Raw genomic sequence first — 20,078 nt, 5'->3', positions numbered from 1 at the left:
AGGTACTAGCTCCAACTCGGTTTTACAGTGAAAACTGCAGGAACTTCAAACCGGCACTAGGAAACAGACTGAGAAAGCAGAGAAAAAGTGTGTCCTGCAACCCGTTCCCTTGGTGCTAGATGAACGAACGTCTCTCCACTTGCTCAGTTCTGAGAGATAAGTGTGTGTGAAAGCCGTCCTTCACCTACCTTGTTGGGAACACAAAGTTTCTTTTCAGTTGCAAACTCCATTCCATACATATATATGGGGTGGTACTAGCTCCAACTCCGTTATACCGTGAAAACTACAGGAACTTCAAACCGGCACTAGGAAACAGACTGAGAAAGCAGAGAAATAGTGTCTCCTGCAACCCGTTCCCTTGGTGCTAGATGAACGAACGTCTCTCCACTTGCTCAGTTCTGAGAGATAAGTGTGTGTGAAAGCCGTCCTTCACCTAGCTTGTTGGGAACACAAAGTTTCTTTTCACTTTCAAACTCCATTCCATACATCTATATGGGGAGGTACTAGCTCCAACTCGGTTTTACAATGAAAACTGCAGGAACTTCAAACAGGCACTAGGAAACAGACTGAGAAAGCAGAGAAAAAGTGTCTCCTGCAACCCGTTCCCTTGGTGCTAGATGAACGAACGTCTCTCCACTTGCTCAGTTCTGAGAGATAAGTGTGTGTGAAAGCCGTCCTTCACCTAGCTTGTTGGGAAAACAAAGTTACTTTTCAGTTGCAAACTCCATTCCATACATATATATGGGGAGGTACTAGCTCCAACTCGGTTTGACAGTGAAAACTGCAGGAACTTCAAACCGGCACTAGAAAACAGACTGAGAAAGCAGAGAAAAAGTGTCTCCTGCAACCCGTTCCCTTGGTGCTAGATGAACGAACGTCTCTCCACTTGCTCAGTTCTGAGAGATAAGTGTGTGTGAAAGCCGCCCTTCACCTAGCTTGTTGGGAACACAAAGTTTCTTTTCAGTTTCAAACTCCATTCCATACATCTATATGGGGAGGTACTAGCTCCAAATCGGTTTTACAATGAAAACTGCAGGAACTTCAAACCGGCACTAGGAAACAGACTGAGAAAGCAGAGAAAAAGTGTCTCCTGCAACCCGTTCCCTTGGTGCTAGATGAACGAACGTCTCTCCACTTGCTAAGTTCTGAGAGATAAGTGTGAGTGAAAGCCGTCCTTCACCTAGCTTGTTGGGAACACAAAGTTTCTTTTCAGTTGCAAACTCCATTCCATACATATATATGGGGAGGTACTAGCTTCAACTCGGTTTTACAGTGAAAAGTGCAGGAACTTCAAACCGGCACTAGGAAACAGACTGAGAAATCAGAGAAAAAGTGTCTCCTGCAACCCGTTCCCATGGTGCTAGATGAACGAACTTATATCCGCATGCTAATTTCAGAGAGATAAGTGTGTGAAAGTCGTCCTTAACCTAGCTTGTTGGGAACACAAAGTTTCTTTTCAGTTGCAAAATCCATTCCATACATATATATGGGGAGGTACAAGCTCCAACTCGGTTTTACAGTGAAAACTGCAGGAACTTCAAACCGGCACTAGGAAAAAGACTGAGAAAGCAGAGAAAAAGTGTCTCCTCAACCCGTTTCCTTGGTGCTAGATGAACGAACTTCTCTCCCCTTGCTCAGTTCTGAGAGATAAGTGTGTGTGAAAGCCGTCCTTCACCTAGCTTGTTGGGAACACAATGTTTCTTTTTAGTTGCAAACTCCATTCCATACATATATATGGGGTGGTACTAGCTCCAGCTCGGTTTTACAGTGAAAACTGCAGGAACTTCAAACCGGCACTAGGAAACAGACTGAGAAAGCAGAGAAAAAGTGTCTCCTGCAACCCGTTCCCTTGGTGCTAGATGAACGAACGTCTCTCCACTTGCTCAGTTCCGAGAGATAAGTGTGTGTGAAAGCCGTCCTTCATCTAGCTTGTTGGGAACACAAAGTTTCTTTTCAGTAGCAAACTCCACTCCATACATATATACGGGGAGGTACTAGCTCCAACTCGGTTTTATAGTGAAAACTGCAGGAACTTCAAACCGGCACTAGGAAACAGACTGAGAAAGCAGAGAAAAAGTGTCTCCTGCAAACCGTTCCCTTGGTGCTAGATGAACGAACGTCTCTCCACTTGCTCAGTTCTGAGAGATAAGTGTGTGTGAAAGCCGTCCTTCACCTAGCTTGTTGGGAACACAATATTTCTTTTCAGTGGCAAACTCCATTCCATACATATATATGGGGAGGTACTAGCTCCAACTCGGTTTTACAGTGAAAACTGCAGGAACTTCAAACCGGCACTAGGAAACAGACTGAGAAAGCAGAGAAAAAGTGTCTCCTGCAACCCGTTCCCTTGGTGCTAGCTGAACGGACGTCTCTCCACATGCTCAGTTCCGAGAGATAAGTGTGTGTGAAAGCCGTCCTTCATCTAGCTTGTTGGGAACACAAAGTTTCTTTTCAGTAGCAAACTCCACTCGATACATATATATGGGGAGGTACTAGCTCCAACTCGGTTTTATAGTGAAAACTGCAGGAACTTCAAACCGGCACTAGGAAACAGAGTGAGAAAGCAGAGAAAAAGTGTCTCCTGCAACCCGTTCCCTTGGTGCTAGATGAACGAACGTCTCTCCACTTGCTCAGTTCTGAGAGATAAGTGTGTGTGAAAGCCGTCCTTCACCTAGCTTGTTGGGAACACAAAGTTTCTTTTCAGTTGCAACCTCCATTCCATACATATATATGGGGAGGTACTAGCTTCAACTCGGTTTTACAGTGAAAAGTGCAGGAACTTCAAACCGGCACTAGGAAACAGACTGAGAAATCAGTGAAAAAGTGTCTCCTGCAACCCGTTCCCATGGTGCTAGATGAACGAACTTATATCCGCACGCTAATTTCTGAGAGATAAGTGTGTGAAAGTCGTCCTTAACATAGCTTGTTGGGAACACAAAGTTTCTTTTCAGTTGCAAACTCCATTCCATACATATATATGGAGAGGTACAAGCTCCAACTCGGTTTTACAGTGAAAACTGCAGGAACTTCAAACCGGCACTAGGAAACAGACTGAGAAAGCAGAGAAAAAGTGTCTCCTCAACCCGTTTCCTTGGTGCTAGATGAACGAACTTCTATCCCCTTGCTCAGTTCTGAGAGATAAGTGTGTGTGAAAGCAGTCCTTCACCTAGCTTGTTGGGAAAACAATGTTTCTTTTCAGTTGCAAAATCCATTCCATACATATATATGGGGAGGTACTAGCTCCAACTCGGTTTTACAGTGAAAACTGCAGGAACTTCAAACCGGCACTAGGAAACAGACTGAGAAAGCAGAGAAAAAGTGTCTCCTCAACCCGTTTCCTTGGTGCTAGATGAACGAACTTCTCTCCCCTTGCTCAGTTCTGAGAGATAAGTGTGTGTGAAAGCCGTCCTTCACCTAGCTTGTTGGGAACACAATGTTTCTTTTTAGTTGCAAACTCCATTCCATACATATATATGGGGTGGTACTAGCTCCAGCTCGGTTTTACAGTGAAAACTGCAGGAACTTCAAACCGGCACTAGGAAACAGACTGAGAAAGCAGAGAAAAAGTGTCTCCTGCAACCCGTTCCCTTGGTGCTAGATGAACGAACGTCTCTCCACTTGCTCAGTTCCGAGAGATAAGTGTGTGTGAAAGCCGTCCTTCATCTAGCTTGTTGGGAACACAAAGTTTCTTTTCAGTAGCAAACTCCACTCCATACATATATACGGGGAGGTACTAGCTCCAACTCGGTTTTATAGTGAAAACTGCAGGAACTTCAAACCGGCACTAGGAAACAGACTGAGAAAGCAGAGAAAAAGTGTCTCCTGCAAACCGTTCCCTTGGTGCTAGATGAACGAACGTCTCTCCACTTGCTCAGTTCTGAGAGATAAGTGTGTGTGAAAGCCGTCCTTCACCTAGCTTGTTGGGAACACAATATTTCTTTTCAGTGGCAAACTCCATTCCATACATATATATGGGGAGGTACTAGCTCCAACTCGGTTTTACAGTGAAAACTGCAGGAACTTCAAACCGGCACTAGGAAACAGACTGAGAAAGCAGAGAAAAAGTGTCTCCTGCAACCCGTTCCCTTGGTGCTAGATGAACGGACGTCTCTCCACTTGCTCAGTTCCGAGAGATAAGTGTGTGTGAAAGCCGTCCTTCATCTAGCTTGTTGGGAACACAAAGTTTCTTTTCAGTAGCAAACTCCACTCCATACATATATATGGGGAGGTACTAGCTCCAACTCGGTTTTATAGTGAAAACTGCAGGAACTTCAAACCGGCACTAGGAAACAGAGTGAGAAAGCAGAGAAAAAGTGTCTCCTGCAACCCGTTCCCTTGGTGCTAGATGAACGAACGTCTCTCCACTTGCTCAGTTCTGAGAGATAAGTGTGTGTGAAAGCCGTCCTTCACCTAGCTTGTTGGGAACACAAAGTTTCTTTTCAGTTGCAACCTCCATTCCATACATATATATGGGGAGGTACTAGCTTCAACTCGGTTTTACAGTGAAAAGTGCAGGAACTTCAAACCGGCACTAGGAAACAGACTGAGAAATCAGTGAAAAAGTGTCTCCTGCAACCCGTTCCCATGGTGCTAGATGAACGAACTTATATCCGCACGCTAATTTCTGAGAGATAAGTGTGTGAAAGTCGTCCTTAACATAGCTTGTTGGGAACACAAAGTTTCTTTTCAGTTGCAAACTCCATTCCATACATATATATGGGGAGGTACAAGCTCCAACTCGGTTTTACAGTGAAAACTGCAGGAACTTCAAACCGGCACTAGGAAACAGACTGAGAAAGCAGAGAAAAAGTGTCTCCTCAACCCGTTTCCTTGGTGCTAGATGAACGAACTTCTATCCCCTTGCTCAGTTCTGAGAGATAAGTGTGTGTGAAAGCAGTCCTTCACCTAGCTTGTTGGGAAAACAATGTTTCTTTTCAGTTGCAAAATCCATTCCATACATATATATGGGGAGGTACTAGCTCCAACTCGGTTTTACAGTGAAAACTGCAGGAACTTCAAACCGGCACTAGGAAACAGACTGAGAAAGCAGAGAAAAAGTGTCTCCTCAACCCGTTTCCTTGGTGCTAGATGAACGAACTTCTCTCCCCTTGCTCAGTTCTGAGAGATAAGTGTGTGTGAAAGCCGTCCTTCACCTAGCTTGTTGGGAACACAATGTTTCTTTTTAGTTGCAAACTCCATTCCATACATATATATGGGGTGGTACTAGCTCCAGCTCTGTTTTACAGTGAAAACTGCAGGAACTTCAAACCGGCACTAGGAAACAGACTGAGAAAGCAGAGAAAAAGTGTCTCCTGCAACCCGTTCCCTTGGTGCTAGATGAACGAACGTCTCTCCACTTGCTCAGTTCCGAGAGATAAGTGTGTGTGAAAGCCGTCCTTCATCTAGCTTGTTGGGAACACAAAGTTTCTTTTCAGTAGCAAACTCCACTCCATACATATATACGGGGAGGTACTAGCTCCAACTCGGTTTTATAGTGAAAACTGCAGGAACTTCAAACCGGCACTAGGAAACAGACTGAGAAAGCAGAGAAAAAGTGTCTCCTGCAAACCGTTCCCTTGGTGCTAGATGAACGAACGTCTCTCCACTTGCTCAGTTCTGAGAGATAAGTGTGTGTGAAAGCCGTCCTTCACCTAGCTTGTTGGGAACACAATATTTCTTTTCAGTGGCAAACTCCATTCCATACATATATATGGGGAGGTACTAGCTCCAACTCGGTTTTACAGTGAAAACTGCAGGAACTTCAAACCGGCACTAGGAAACAGACTGAGAAAGCAGAGAAAAAGTGTCTCCTGCAACCCGTTCCCTTGGTGCTAGATGAACGGACGTCTCTCCACTTGCTCAGTTCCGAGAGATAAGTGTGTGTGAAAGCCGTCCTTCATCTAGCTTGTTGGGAACACAAAGTTTCTTTTCAGTAGCAAATTCCACTCGATACATATATATGGGGAGGTACTAGCTCCAACTCGGTTTTATAGTGAAAACTGCAGGAACTTCAAACCGGCACTAGGAAACAGACTGAGAAATCAGAGAAAAAGTGTCTTCTGCAACCCGTTCCCATGGTGCTAGATGAACGAACTTATATCCGCATGCTAATTTCTGAGAGATAAGTGTGTGAAAGTCGTCCTTAACCTATCTTGTTGGGAACACAAATTTTCTTTTCAGTTGCAAACTCCATTCCATACATATATATGGGGAGGTACAAGCTCCAACTCGGTTTTACAGTGAAAACTGCAGGAACATCAAACCGGCACTAGGAAACAGACTGAGAAAGCAGAGAAAAAGTGTCTCCTGCAACCCGTTCCCTTGGTGCTAGATGAACGAACTTCTCTCCCCTTGCTCAGTTCTGAGAGATAAGTGTGTGTGAAAGCCGTCCTTCACCTAGCTTGTTGGGAACACAATATTTCTTTTCAGTGGCAAACTCCATTCCATACATATATATGGGGAGGTACAAGCTCCAACTCGGTTTTACAGTGAAAACTGCAGGAACTTCAAACCGGCACTAGGAAACAGACTGAGAAAGCAGAGAAAAAGTGTCTCCTGCAACCCGTTCCCTTGGTGCTAGATGAACGGACGTCTCTCCACTTGCTCAGTTCCGAGAGATAAGTGTGTGTGAAAGCCGTCCTTCATCTAGCTTGTTGGGAACACAAAGTTTCTTTTCAGTAGCAAACTCCACTCCATACATATATATGGGGAGGTACTAGCTCCAACTCGGTTTTATAGTGAAAACTGCAGGAACTTCAAACCGGCACTAGGAAACAGAGTGAGAAAGCAGAGAAAAAGTGTCTCCTGCAACCCGTTCCCTTGGTGCTAGATGAACGAACGTCTCTCCACTTGCTCAGTTCTGAGAGATAAGTGTGTGTGAAAGCCGTCCTTCACCTACCTTGTTGGGAACACAAAGTTTCTTTTCAGTTTCAAACTCCATTCCATACATATATATGGGGTGTTACTAGCTCCAACTCCGTTATACCGTGAAAACTACAGGAACTTCAAACCGGCACTAGGAAACAGACTGAGAAAGCAGAGAAAAAGTGTCTCCTGCAACCCGTTCCCTTGGTGCTAGATGAACGAACGTCTCTCCACTTGCTCAGTTCTGAGAGATAAGTGTGTGTGAAAGCCGTCCTTCACCTAGCTTGTTGGGAACACAATATTTCTTTTCAGTGGCAAACTCCATTCCATACATATATATGGGGAGGTACTAGCTCCAACTCGGTTTTACAGTGAAAACTGCAGGAACTTCAAACCGGCACTAGGAAACAGACTGAGAAAGCAGAGAAAAAGTGTCTCCTGCAACCCGTTCCCTTGGTGCTAGATGAACGGACGTCTCTCCACTTGCTCAGTTCCGAGAGATAAGTGTGTGTGAAAGCCGTCCTTCATCTAGCTTGTTGGGAACACAAAGTTTCTTTTCAGTAGCAAACTCCACTCCATACATATATATGGGGAGGTACTAGCTCCAACTCGGTTTTATAGTGAAAACTGCAGGAACTTCAAACCGGCACTAGGAAACAGAGTGAGAAAGCAGAGAAAAAGTGTCTCCTGCAACCCGTTCCCTTGGTGCTAGATGAACGAACGTCTCTCCACTTGCTCAGTTCTGAGAGATAAGTGTGTGTGAAAGCCGTCCTTCACCTAGCTTGTTGGGAACACAAAGTTTCTTTTCAGTTGCAACCTCCATTCCATACATATATATGGGGAGGTACTAGCTTCAACTCGGTTTTACAGTGAAAAGTGCAGGAACTTCAAACCGGCACTAGGAAACAGACTGAGAAATCAGTGAAAAAGTGTCTCCTGCAACCCGTTCCCATGGTGCTAGATGAACGAACTTATATCCGCACGCTAATTTCTGAGAGATAAGTGTGTGAAAGTCGTCCTTAACATAGCTTGTTGGGAACACAAAGTTTCTTTTCAGTTGCAAACTCCATTCCATACATATATATGGGGAGGTACAAGCTCCAACTCGGTTTTACAGTGAAAACTGCAGGAACTTCAAACCGGCACTAGGAAACAGACTGAGAAAGCAGAGAAAAAGTGTCTCCTCAACCCGTTTCCTTGGTGCTAGATGAACGAACTTCTATCCCCTTGCTCAGTTCTGAGAGATAAGTGTGTGTGAAAGCAGTCCTTCACCTAGCTTGTTGGGAAAACAATGTTTCTTTTCAGTTGCAAAATCCATTCCATACATATATATGGGGAGGTACTAGCTCCAACTCGGTTTTACAGTGAAAACTGCAGGAACTTCAAACCGGCACTAGGAAACAGACTGAGAAAGCAGAGAAAAAGTGTCTCCTCAACCCGTTTCCTTGGTGCTAGATGAACGAACTTCTCTCCCCTTGCTCAGTTCTGAGAGATAAGTGTGTGTGAAAGCCGTCCTTCACCTAGCTTGTTGGGAACACAATGTTTCTTTTTAGTTGCAAACTCCATTCCATACATATATATGGGGTGGTACTAGCTCCAGCTCTGTTTTACAGTGAAAACTGCAGGAACTTCAAACCGGCACTAGGAAACAGACTGAGAAAGCAGAGAAAAAGTGTCTCCTGCAACCCGTTCCCTTGGTGCTAGATGAACGAACGTCTCTCCACTTGCTCAGTTCCGAGAGATAAGTGTGTGTGAAAGCCGTCCTTCATCTAGCTTGTTGGGAACACAAAGTTTCTTTTCAGTAGCAAACTCCACTCCATACATATATACGGGGAGGTACTAGCTCCAACTCGGTTTTATAGTGAAAACTGCAGGAACTTCAAACCGGCACTAGGAAACAGACTGAGAAAGCAGAGAAAAAGTGTCTCCTGCAAACCGTTCCCTTGGTGCTAGATGAACGAACGTCTCTCCACTTGCTCAGTTCTGAGAGATAAGTGTGTGTGAAAGCCGTCCTTCACCTAGCTTGTTGGGAACACAATATTTCTTTTCAGTGGCAAACTCCATTCCATACATATATATGGGGAGGTACTAGCTCCAACTCGGTTTTACAGTGAAAACTGCAGGAACTTCAAACCGGCACTAGGAAACAGACTGAGAAAGCAGAGAAAAAGTGTCTCCTGCAACCCGTTCCCTTGGTGCTAGATGAACGGACGTCTCTCCACTTGCTCAGTTCCGAGAGATAAGTGTGTGTGAAAGCCGTCCTTCATCTAGCTTGTTGGGAACACAAAGTTTCTTTTCAGTAGCAAATTCCACTCGATACATATATATGGGGAGGTACTAGCTCCAACTCGGTTTTATAGTGAAAACTGCAGGAACTTCAAACCGGCACTAGGAAACAGACTGAGAAATCAGAGAAAAAGTGTCTTCTGCAACCCGTTCCCATGGTGCTAGATGAACGAACTTATATCCGCATGCTAATTTCTGAGAGATAAGTGTGTGAAAGTCGTCCTTAACCTATCTTGTTGGGAACACAAATTTTCTTTTCAGTTGCAAACTCCATTCCATACATATATATGGGGAGGTACAAGCTCCAACTCGGTTTTACAGTGAAAACTGCAGGAACATCAAACCGGCACTAGGAAACAGACTGAGAAAGCAGAGAAAAAGTGTCTCCTGCAACCCGTTCCCTTGGTGCTAGATGAACGAACTTCTCTCCCCTTGCTCAGTTCTGAGAGATAAGTGTGTGTGAAAGCCGTCCTTCACCTAGCTTGTTGGGAACACAATATTTCTTTTCAGTGGCAAACTCCATTCCATACATATATATGGGGAGGTACAAGCTCCAACTCGGTTTTACAGTGAAAACTGCAGGAACTTCAAACCGGCACTAGGAAACAGACTGAGAAAGCAGAGAAAAAGTGTCTCCTGCAACCCGTTCCCTTGGTGCTAGATGAACGGACGTCTCTCCACTTGCTCAGTTCCGAGAGATAAGTGTGTGTGAAAGCCGTCCTTCATCTAGCTTGTTGGGAACACAAAGTTTCTTTTCAGTAGCAAACTCCACTCCATACATATATATGGGGAGGTACTAGCTCCAACTCGGTTTTATAGTGAAAACTGCAGGAACTTCAAACCGGCACTAGGAAACAGAGTGAGAAAGCAGAGAAAAAGTGTCTCCTGCAACCCGTTCCCTTGGTGCTAGATGAACGAACGTCTCTCCACTTGCTCAGTTCTGAGAGATAAGTGTGTGTGAAAGCCGTCCTTCACCTACCTTGTTGGGAACACAAAGTTTCTTTTCAGTTTCAAACTCCATTCCATACATATATATGGGGTGTTACTAGCTCCAACTCCGTTATACCGTGAAAACTACAGGAACTTCAAACCGGCACTAGGAAACAGACTGAGAAAGCAGAGAAAAAGTGTCTCCTGCAACCCGTTCCCTTGGTGCTAGATGAACGAACGTCTCTCCACTTGCTCAGTTCTGAGAGATAAGTGTGTGTGAAAGCCGTCCTTCACCTAGCTTGTTGGGAAAACAAAGTTTCTTTTCAGTTTCAAACTCCATTCCATACATATATAAGGGGAGGTACTAGCTCCAACTCGGTTTGACAGTGAAAACTGCAGGAACTTCAAACCGGCACTAGAAAACAGACTGAGAAAGCAGAGAAAAAGTGTCTCCTGCAACCCGTTCCCTTGGTGCTAGATGAACGAACGTCTCTCCACTTGCTCAGTTCTGAGAGATAAGTGTGTGTGAAAGCCGTCCTTCAACTAGCTTGTTGGGAACACAAAGTTTCTTTTCAGTTTCAAACTCCATTCCATACATCTATATGGGGAGGTACTAGCTCCAACTCGGTTTTAAAATGAAAACTGCAGGAACTTCAAACCGGCACTAGGAAACAGACTGAGAAAGCAGAGAAAAAGTGTCTCCTGCAACCCGTTCCCTTGGTGCTATATGAACGAACGTCTATCCCCTTGCTCAGTTCTGAGAGATAAGTGTGTGTGAAAGCCGTCCTTCAACTAGCTTGTTGGGAACACAAAGTTTCTTTTCAGTTGCAAACTCCATTCCATACATATATATGGGGAGGTACTAGCTTCAACTCGGTTTTACAGTGGAAAGTGCAGGAACTTCAAACCGGCACTAGGAAACAGACTGAGAAATCAGAGAAAAAGTGTCTCCTGCAACCCGTTCCCATGGTGCTAGATGAACGAACTTATATCCGCATGCTAATTTCTGAGAGATAAGTGTGTGAAAGTCGTCCTTAACCTAGCTTGTTGGGAACACAAAGTTTCTTTTCAGTTGCAAACTCCATTCCATACATATATATGGGGAGGTACAAGCTCCAACTCGGTTTTACAGTGAAAACTGCAGGAACTTCAAACCGGCACTAGGAAACAGACTGAGAAAGCAGAGAAAAAGTGTCTCCTCAACCGGTTTCCTTGGTGCTAGATGAACGAACTTCTCTCCCCTTGCTCAGTTCTGAGAGATAAGTGTGTGTGAAAGCCGTCCTTCACCTAGCTTGTTGGGAACACAATATTTCTTTTCAGTGGCAAACTCCATTCCATACATATATATGGGGAGGTACTAGCTCCAACTCGGTTTTACAGTGAAAACTGCAGGAACTTCAAACCGGCACTAGGAAACAGACTGAGAAAGCAGAGAAAAAGTGTCTCCTGCAACCCGTTCCCTTGGTGCTAGATGAACGGACGTCTCTCCACTTGCTCAGTTCCGAGAGATAAGTGTGTGTGAAAGCCGTCCGTCATCTAGCTTGTTGGGAACACAAAGTTTCTTTTCAGTAGCAAACTCCACTCCATACATATATATGGGGAGGTACTAGCTCCAACTCGGTTTTATAGTGAAAACTGCAGGAACTTCAAACCGGCACTAGGAAACAGAGTGAGAAAGCAGAGAAAAAGTGTCTCCTGCAACCCGTTCCCTTGGTGCTAGATGAACGAGCGTCTCTCCACTTGCTCAGTTCTGAGAGATAAGTGTGTGTGAAAGCCGTCCTTCACCTACCTTGTTGGGAACACAAAGTTTCTTTTCAGTTGCAAACTCCATTCCATACATATATATGGGGTGGTACTAGCTCCAACTCCGTTATACCGTGAAAACTACAAGAACTTCCAACCGGCACTAGGAAACAGACTGAGAAAGCAGAGAAATAGTGTCTCTTGCAACCCGTTCCCTTGGTGCTAGATGAACGAACGTCTCTCCACTTGCTCAGTTCTGAGAGATAAGTGTGTGTGAAAGCCGTCCTTCACCTACCTTGTTGGGAACACAAAGTTTCTTTTCAGTTGCAAACTCCATTCCATACATATATATGGGGAGGTACTAGCTCCAACTCGGTTTTATAATGAAAACTGCAGGAACTTCAAACCGGCACTAGAAAACAGACTGAGAAAGCAGAGAAAAAGTGTCTCCTGCAACCCGTTCCCTTGGTGCTAGATGAACGAACGTCTCTCCACTTGCTCAGTTCTGAGAGATAATTGTGTGTGAAAGCCGTCCTTCATCTAGCTTGTTGGGAACACAAAGTTTCTTTTCAGTTTCAAACTCCATTCCATACATCTATATGGGGAGGTACTAGCTCCAACTCGGTTTTACAATGAAAACTGCAGTAACTTCAAACCGGCACTAGGAAACAGACTGAGAAAGCAGAGAAAAAGTGTCTCCTGCAAACCGTTCCCTTGGTGCTAGATGAACGAACGTCTCTCCACTTGCTCAGTTCTGAGAGATAAGTGTGTGTGAAAGCCGTCCTTCACCTAGCTTGTTGGGAACACAAAGTTTCTTTTCAGTTGCAACCTCCATTCCATACATATATATGGGGAGGTACTAGCTTCAACTCGGTTTTACAGTGAAAAGTGCAGGAACTTCAAACCGGCACTAGGAAACAGACTGAGAAATCAGTGAAAAAGTGTCTCCTGCAACCCGTTCCCATGGTGCTAGATGAACGAACTTATATCCGCACGCTAATTTCTGAGAGATAAGTGTGTGAAAGTCGTCCTTAACATAGCTTGTTGGGAACACAAAGTTTCTTTTCAGTTGCAAACTCCATTCCATACATATATATGGGGAGGTACAAGCTCCAACTCGGTTTTACAGTGAAAACTGCAGGAACTTCAAACCGGCACTAGGAAACAGACTGAGAAAGCAGAGAAAAAGTGTCTCCTCAACCCGTTTCCTTGGTGCTAGATGAACGAACTTCTCTCCCCTTGCTCAGTTCTGAGAGATAAGTGTGTGTGAAAGCAGTCCTTCACCTAGCTTGTTGGGAAAACAATGTTTCTTTTCAGTTGCAAAATCCATTCCATACATATATATGGGGAGGTACTAGCTCCAACTCGGTTTTACAGTGAAAACTGCAGGAACTTCAAACCGGCACTAGGAAACAGACTGAGAAAGCAGAGAAAAAGTGTCTCCTGCAACCCGTTCCCTTGGTGCTAGATGAACGAACGTCTCTCCACTTGCTCAGTTCTGAGAGATAAGTGTGTGTGAAAGCCGTCCTTCACCTACCTTGTTGGGAACACAAAGTTTCTTTTCAGTTGCAAACTCCATTCCATACATATATATGGGGTGGTACTAGCTCCAACTCCGTTATACCGTGAAAACTACAGGAACTTCAAACCGGCACTAGGAAACAGACTGAGAAAGCAGAGAAATAGTGTCTCCTGCAACCCGTTCCCTTGGTGCTAGATGAACGAACGTCTCTCCACTTGCTCAGTTCTGAGAGATAAGTGTGTGTGAAAGCCGTCCTTCACCTAGCTTGTTGGGAACACAAAGTTTCTTTTCACTTTCAAACTCCATTCCATACATCTATATGGGGAGGTACTAGCTCCAACTCGGTTTTACAATGAAAACTGCAGGAACTTCAAACAGGCACTAGGAAACAGACTGAGAAAGCAGAGAAAAAGTGTCTCCTGCAACCCGTTCCCTTGGTGCTAGATGAACGAACGTCTCTCCACTTGCTCAGTTCTGAGAGATAAGTGTGTGTGAAAGCCGTCCTTCACCTAGCTTGTTGGGAAAACAAAGTTACTTTTCAGTTGCAAACTCCATTCCATACATATATATGGGGATGTACTAGCTCCAACTCGGTTTGACAGTGAAAACTGCAGGAACTTCAAACCGGCACTAGAAAACAGACTGAGAAAGCAGAGAAAAAGTGTCTCCTGCAACCCGTTCCCTTGGTGCTAGATGAACGAACGTCTCTCCACTTGCTCAGTTCTGAGAGATAAGTGTGTGTGAAAGCCGCCCTTCACCTAGCTTGTTGGGAACACAAAGTTTCTTTTCAGTTTCAAACTCCATTCCATACATCTATATGGGGAGGTACTAGCTCCAAATCGGTTTTACAATGAAAACTGCAGGAACTTCAAACCGGCACTAGGAAACAGACTGAGAAAGCAGAGAAAAAGTGTCTCCTGCAACCCGTTCCCTTGGTGCTAGATGAACGAACGTCTCTCCACTTGCTCAGTTCTGAGAGATAAGTGTGAGTGAAAGCCGTCCTTCACCTAGCTTGTTGGGAACACAAAGTTTCTTTTCAGTTGCAAACTCCATTCCATACATATATATGGGGAGGTACTAGCTTCAACTCGGTTTTACAGTGAAAAGTGCAGGAACTTCAAACCGGCACTAGGAAACAGACTGAGAAATCAGAGAAAAAGTGTCTCCTGCAACCCGTTCCCATGGTGCTAGATGAACGAACTTATATCCGCATGCTAATTTCTAAGAGATAAGTGTGTGAAAGTCGTCCTTAACCTAGCTTGTTGGGAACACAAAGTTTCTTTTCAGTTGCAAACTCCATTCCATACATATATATGGGGAGGTACAAGCTCCAACTCGGTTTTACAGTGAAAACTGCAGGAACTTCAAACCGGCACTAGGAAAAAGACTGAGAAAGCAGAGAAAAAGTGTCTCCTCAACCCGTTTCCTTGGTGCTAGATGAACGAACTTCTCTCCCCTTGCTCAGTTCTGAGAGATAAGTGTGTGTGAAAGCCGTCCTTCACCTAGCTTGTTGGGAACACAATGTTTCTTTTTAGTTGCAAACTCCATTCCATACATATATATGGGGTGGTACTAGCTCCAACTCGGTTTTACAGTGAAAACTGCAGGAACTTCAAACCGGCACTAGGAAACAGACTGAGAAAGCAGAGAAAAAGTGTCTCCTGCAACCCGTTCCCTTGGTGCTAGATGAACGAACGTCTCTCCACTTGCTCAGTTCCGAGAGATAAGTGTGTGTGAAAGCCGTCCTTCATCTAGCTTGTTGGGAACACAAAGTTTCTTTTCAGTAGCAAACTCCACTCCATACATATATACGGGGAGGTACTAGCTCCAACTCGGTTTTATAGTGAAAACTGCAGGAACTTCAAACCGGCACTAGGAAACAGACTGAGAAAGCAGAGAAAAAGTGTCTCCTGCAAACCGTTCCCTTGGTGCTAGATGAACGAACGTCTCTCCACTTGCTCAGTTCTGAGAGATAAGTGTGTGTGAAAGCCGTCCTTCACCTAGCTTGTTGGGAACACAATATTTCTTTTCAGTGGCAAACTCCATTCCATACATATATATGGGGAGGTACTAGCTCCAACTCGGTTTTACAGTGAAAACTGCAGGAACTTCAAACCGGCACTAGGAAACAGACTGAGAAAGCAGAGAAAATGTGTCTCCTGCAACCCGTTCCCTTGGTGCTAGATGAACGGACGTCTCTCCACTTGCTCAGTTCCGAGAGATAAGTGTGTGTGAAAGCCGTCCTTCATCTAGCTTGTTGGGAACACAAAGTTTCTTTTCAGTAGCAAACTCCACTCGATTCATATATATGGGGAGGTACTAGCTCCAACTCGGTTTTATAGTGAAAACTGCAGGAACTTCAAACCGGCACTAGGAAACAGAGTGAGAAAGCAGAGAAAAAGTGTCTCCTGCAACCCGTTCCCTTGGTGCTAGATGAACGAACGTCTCTCCACTTGCTCAGTTCTGAGAGATAAGTGTGTGTGAAAGCCGTCCTTCACCTACCTTGTTGGGAACACAAAGTTTCTTTTCAGTTGCAAACTCCATTCCATACATATATATGGGGTGGTACTAGCTCCAACTCCGTTATACCGTGAAAACTACAAGAACTTCAAACCGGCACTAGGAAACAGACTGAGAAAGCAGAGAAATAGTGTCTCTTGCAACCCGTTCCCTTGGTGCTAGATGAACGGACGTCTCTCCACTTGCTCAGTTCTGAGAGATAATTGTGTGTGAAAGCCGTCCTTCATCTAGCTTGTTGGGAACACAAAGTTTCTTTTCAGTTTCAAACTCCATTCCATACATCTATATGGGGAGGTACTAGCTCCAACTCGGTTTTACAATGAAAACTGCAGTAAATTCAAACCGGCACTAGGAAACAGACTGAGAAAGCAGAGAAAAAGTGTCTCCTGCAAACCGTTCCCTTGGTGCTAGATGAACGAACGTCTCTCCACTTGCTCAGTTCTGAGAGATAAGTGTGTGTGAAAGCCGTCCTTCACCTACCTTGTTGGGAACACAAAGTTTCTTTTCAGTTGCAACCTCCATTCCATACATATATATGGGGAGGTACTAGCTTCAACTCGGTTTTACAGTGAAAAGTGCAGGAACTTCAAACCGGCACTAGGAAACAGACTGAGAAATCAGTGAAAAAGTGTCTCCTGCAACCCGTTCCCATGGTGCTAGATGAACGAACTTATATCCGCACGCTAATTTCTGAGAGATAAGTGTGTGAAAGTCGTCCTTAACATAGCTTGTTGGGAACACAAAGTTTCTTTTCAGTTGCAAACTCCATTCCATACATATATATGGGGAGGTACAAGCTCCAACTCGGTTTTACAGTGAAAACTGCAGGACCTTCAAACCGGCACTAGGAAACAGACTGAGAAAGCAGAGAAAAAGTGTCTCCTCAACCCGTTTCCTTGGTGCTAGATGAACGAACTTCTCTCCCCTTGCTCAGTTCTGAGAGATAAGTGTGTGTGAAAGCCGTCCTTCACCTAGCTTTTTGGGAACACAATGTTTCTTTTTAGTTGCAAACTCCATTCCATACATATATATGGGGTGGTACTAGCTCCAGCTCGGTTTTACAGTGAAAACTGCAGGAACTTCAAACCGGCACTAGGAAACAGACTGAGAAAGCAGAGAAAAAGTGTCTCCTGCAACCCGTTCCCTTGGTGCTAGATGAACGAACGTCTCTCCACTTGCTCAGTTCCGAGAGATAAGTGTGTGTGAAAGCCGTCCTTCATCTAGCTTGTTGGGAACACAAAGTTTCTTTTCAGTAGCAAACTCCACTCCATACATATATACGGGGAGGTACTAGCTCCAACTCGGTTTTATAGTGAAAACTGCAGGAACTTCAAACCGGCACTAGGAAACAAACTGAGAAAGCAGAGAAAAAGTGTCTCCTGCAAACCGTTCCCTTGGTGCTAGATGAACGAACGTCTCTCCACTTGCTCAGTTCTGAGAGATAAGTGTGTGTGAAAGCCGTCCTTCACCTAGCTTGTTGGGAACACAATATTTCTTTTCAGTGGCAAACTCCATTCCATACATATATATGGGGAGGTACTAGCTCCAACTCGGTTTTACAGTGAAAACTGCAGGAACTTCAAACCGGCACTAGGAAACAGACTGAGAAAACAGAGAAAAAGTGTCTCCTGCAACCCGTTCCCTTGGTGCTAGATGAACGGACGTCTCTCCACTTGCTCAGTTCCGAGGGATAAGTGTGTGTGAAAGCCGTCCTTCATCTAGCTTGTTGGGAACACAAAGTTTCTTTTCAGTAGCAAACTCCACTCGATACATATATATGGGGAGGTACTAGCTCCAACTCGGTTTTATAGTGAAAACTGCAGGAACTTCAAACCGGCACTAGGAAACAGAGTGAGAAAGCAGAGAAAAAGTGTCTCCTGCAACCCGTTCCCTTGGTGCTAGATGAACGAACGTCTCTCCACTTGCTCAGTTCTGAGAGATAAGTGTGTGTGAAAGCCGTCCTTCACCTACCTTGTTGGGAACACAAAGTTTCTTTTCAGTTGCAAACTCCATTCCATACATATATATGGGGTGGTACTAGCTCCAACTCCGTTATACCGTGAAAACTACAAGAACTTCAAACCGGCACTAGGAAACAGACTGAGAAAGCAGAGAAATAGTTTCTCTTGCAACCCGTTCCCTTGGTGCTAGATGAACGAACGTCTCTCCACTTGCTCAGTTCTGAGAGATAATTGTGTGTGAAAGCCGTCCTTCATCTAGCTTGTTGGGAACACAAAGTTTCTTTTCAGTTTCAAACTCCATTCCATACATCTATATGGGGAGGTACTAGCTCCAACTCGGTTTTACAATGAAAACTGCAGTAACTTCAAACCGGCACTAGGAAACAGACTGAGAAAGCAGAGAAAAAGTGTCTCCTGCAAACCGTTCCCTTGGTGCTAGATGAACGAACGTCTCTCCACTTGCTCAGTTCTGAGAGATAAGTGTGTGTGAAAGCCGTCCTTCACCTAGCTTGTTGGGAACACAAAGTTTCTTTTCAGTTGCAACCTCCATTCCATACATATATATGGGGAGGTACTAGCTTCAACTCGGTTTTACAGTGAAAAGTGCAGGAACTTCAAACCGGCACTAGGAAACAGACTGAGAAATCAGTGAAAAAGTGTCTCCTGCAACCCGTTCCCATGGTGCTAGATGAACGAACTTATATCCGCACGCTAATTTCTGAGAGATAAGTGTGTGAAAGTCGTCCTTAACATAGCTTGTTGGGAACACAAAGTTTCTTTTCAGTTGCAAACTCCATTCCATACATATATATGGGGAGGTACAAGCTCCAACTCGGTTTTACAGTGAAAACTGCAGGAACTTCAAACCGGCACTAGGAAACAGACTGAGAAAGCAGAGAAAAAGTGTCTCCTCAACCCGTTTCCTTGGTGCTAGATGAACGAACTTCTCTCCCCTTGCTCAGTTCTGAGAGATAAGTGTGTGTGAAAGCAGTCCTTCACCTAGCTTGTTGGGAAAACAATGTTTCTTTTCAGTTGCAAAATCCATTCCATACATATATATGGGGAGGTACTAGCTCCAACTCGGTTTTACAGTGAAAACTGCAGGAACTTCAAACCGGCACTAGGAAACAGACTGAGAAAGCAGAGAAAAAGTGTCTCCTGCAACCCGTTCCCTTGGTGCTAGATGAACGAACGTCTCTCCACTTGCTCAGTTCTGAGAGATAAGTGTGTGTGAAAGCCGTCCTTCACCTAGCTTGTTGGGAACACAAAGTTTCTTTTCACTTTCAAACTCCATTGCATACATCTATATGGGGAGGTACTAGCTCCAACTCGGTTTTACAATGAAAACTGCAGGAACTTCAAACAGGCACTAGGAAACAGACTGAGAAAGCAGAGAAAAAGTGTCTCCTGCAACCCGTTCCCTTGGTGCTAGATGAACGAACGTCTCTCCACTTGCTCAGTTCTGAGAGATAAGTGTGTGTGAAAGCCGTCCTTCACCTAGCTTGTTGGGAAAACAAAGTTTCTTTTCAGTTTCAAACTCCATTCCATACATATATAAGGGGAGGTACTAGCTCCAAATCGGTTTGACAGTGAAAACTGCAGGAACTTCAAACCGGCACTAGAAAACAGACTGAGAAAGCAGAGAAAAAGTGTCTCCTGCAACCCGTTCCCTTGGTGCTAGATGAACGAACGTCTCTCCACTTGCTCAGTTCTGAGAGATAAGTGTGTGTGAAAGCCGTCCTTCACCTAGCTTGTTGGGAACACAAAGTTTCTTTTCACTTTCAAACTCCATTGCATACATCTATATGGGGAGGTACTAGCTCCAACTCGGTTTTACAATGAAAACTGCAGGAACTTCAAACAGGCACTAGGAAACAGACTGAGAAAGCAGAGAAAAAGTGTCTCCTGCAACCCGTTCCCTTGGTGCTAGATGAACGAACGTCTCTCCACTTGCTCAGTTCTGAGAGATAAGTGTGTGTGAAAGCCGTCCTTCACCTAGCTTGTTGGGAAAACAAAGTTTCTTTTCAGTTTCAAACTCCATTCCATACATATATAAGGGGAGGTACTAGCTCCAAATCGGTTTGACAGTGAAAACTGCAGGAACTTCAAACCGGCACTAGAAAACAGACTGAGAAAGCAGAGAAAAAGTGTCTCCTGCAACCCGTTCCCTTGGTGCTAGATGAACGAACGTCTCTCCACTTGCTCAGTTCTGAGAGATAAGTGTGTGTGAAAGCCGTCCTTCAACTAGCTTG

Source organism: Camelus bactrianus, chromosome 26, assembly GCF_048773025.1.
Source record: "Camelus bactrianus isolate YW-2024 breed Bactrian camel chromosome 26, ASM4877302v1, whole genome shotgun sequence".
Lineage (NCBI taxonomy): Eukaryota > Metazoa > Chordata > Mammalia > Artiodactyla > Camelidae > Camelus > Camelus bactrianus.
Note: the sequence above shows the minus strand (reverse complement) of the source record.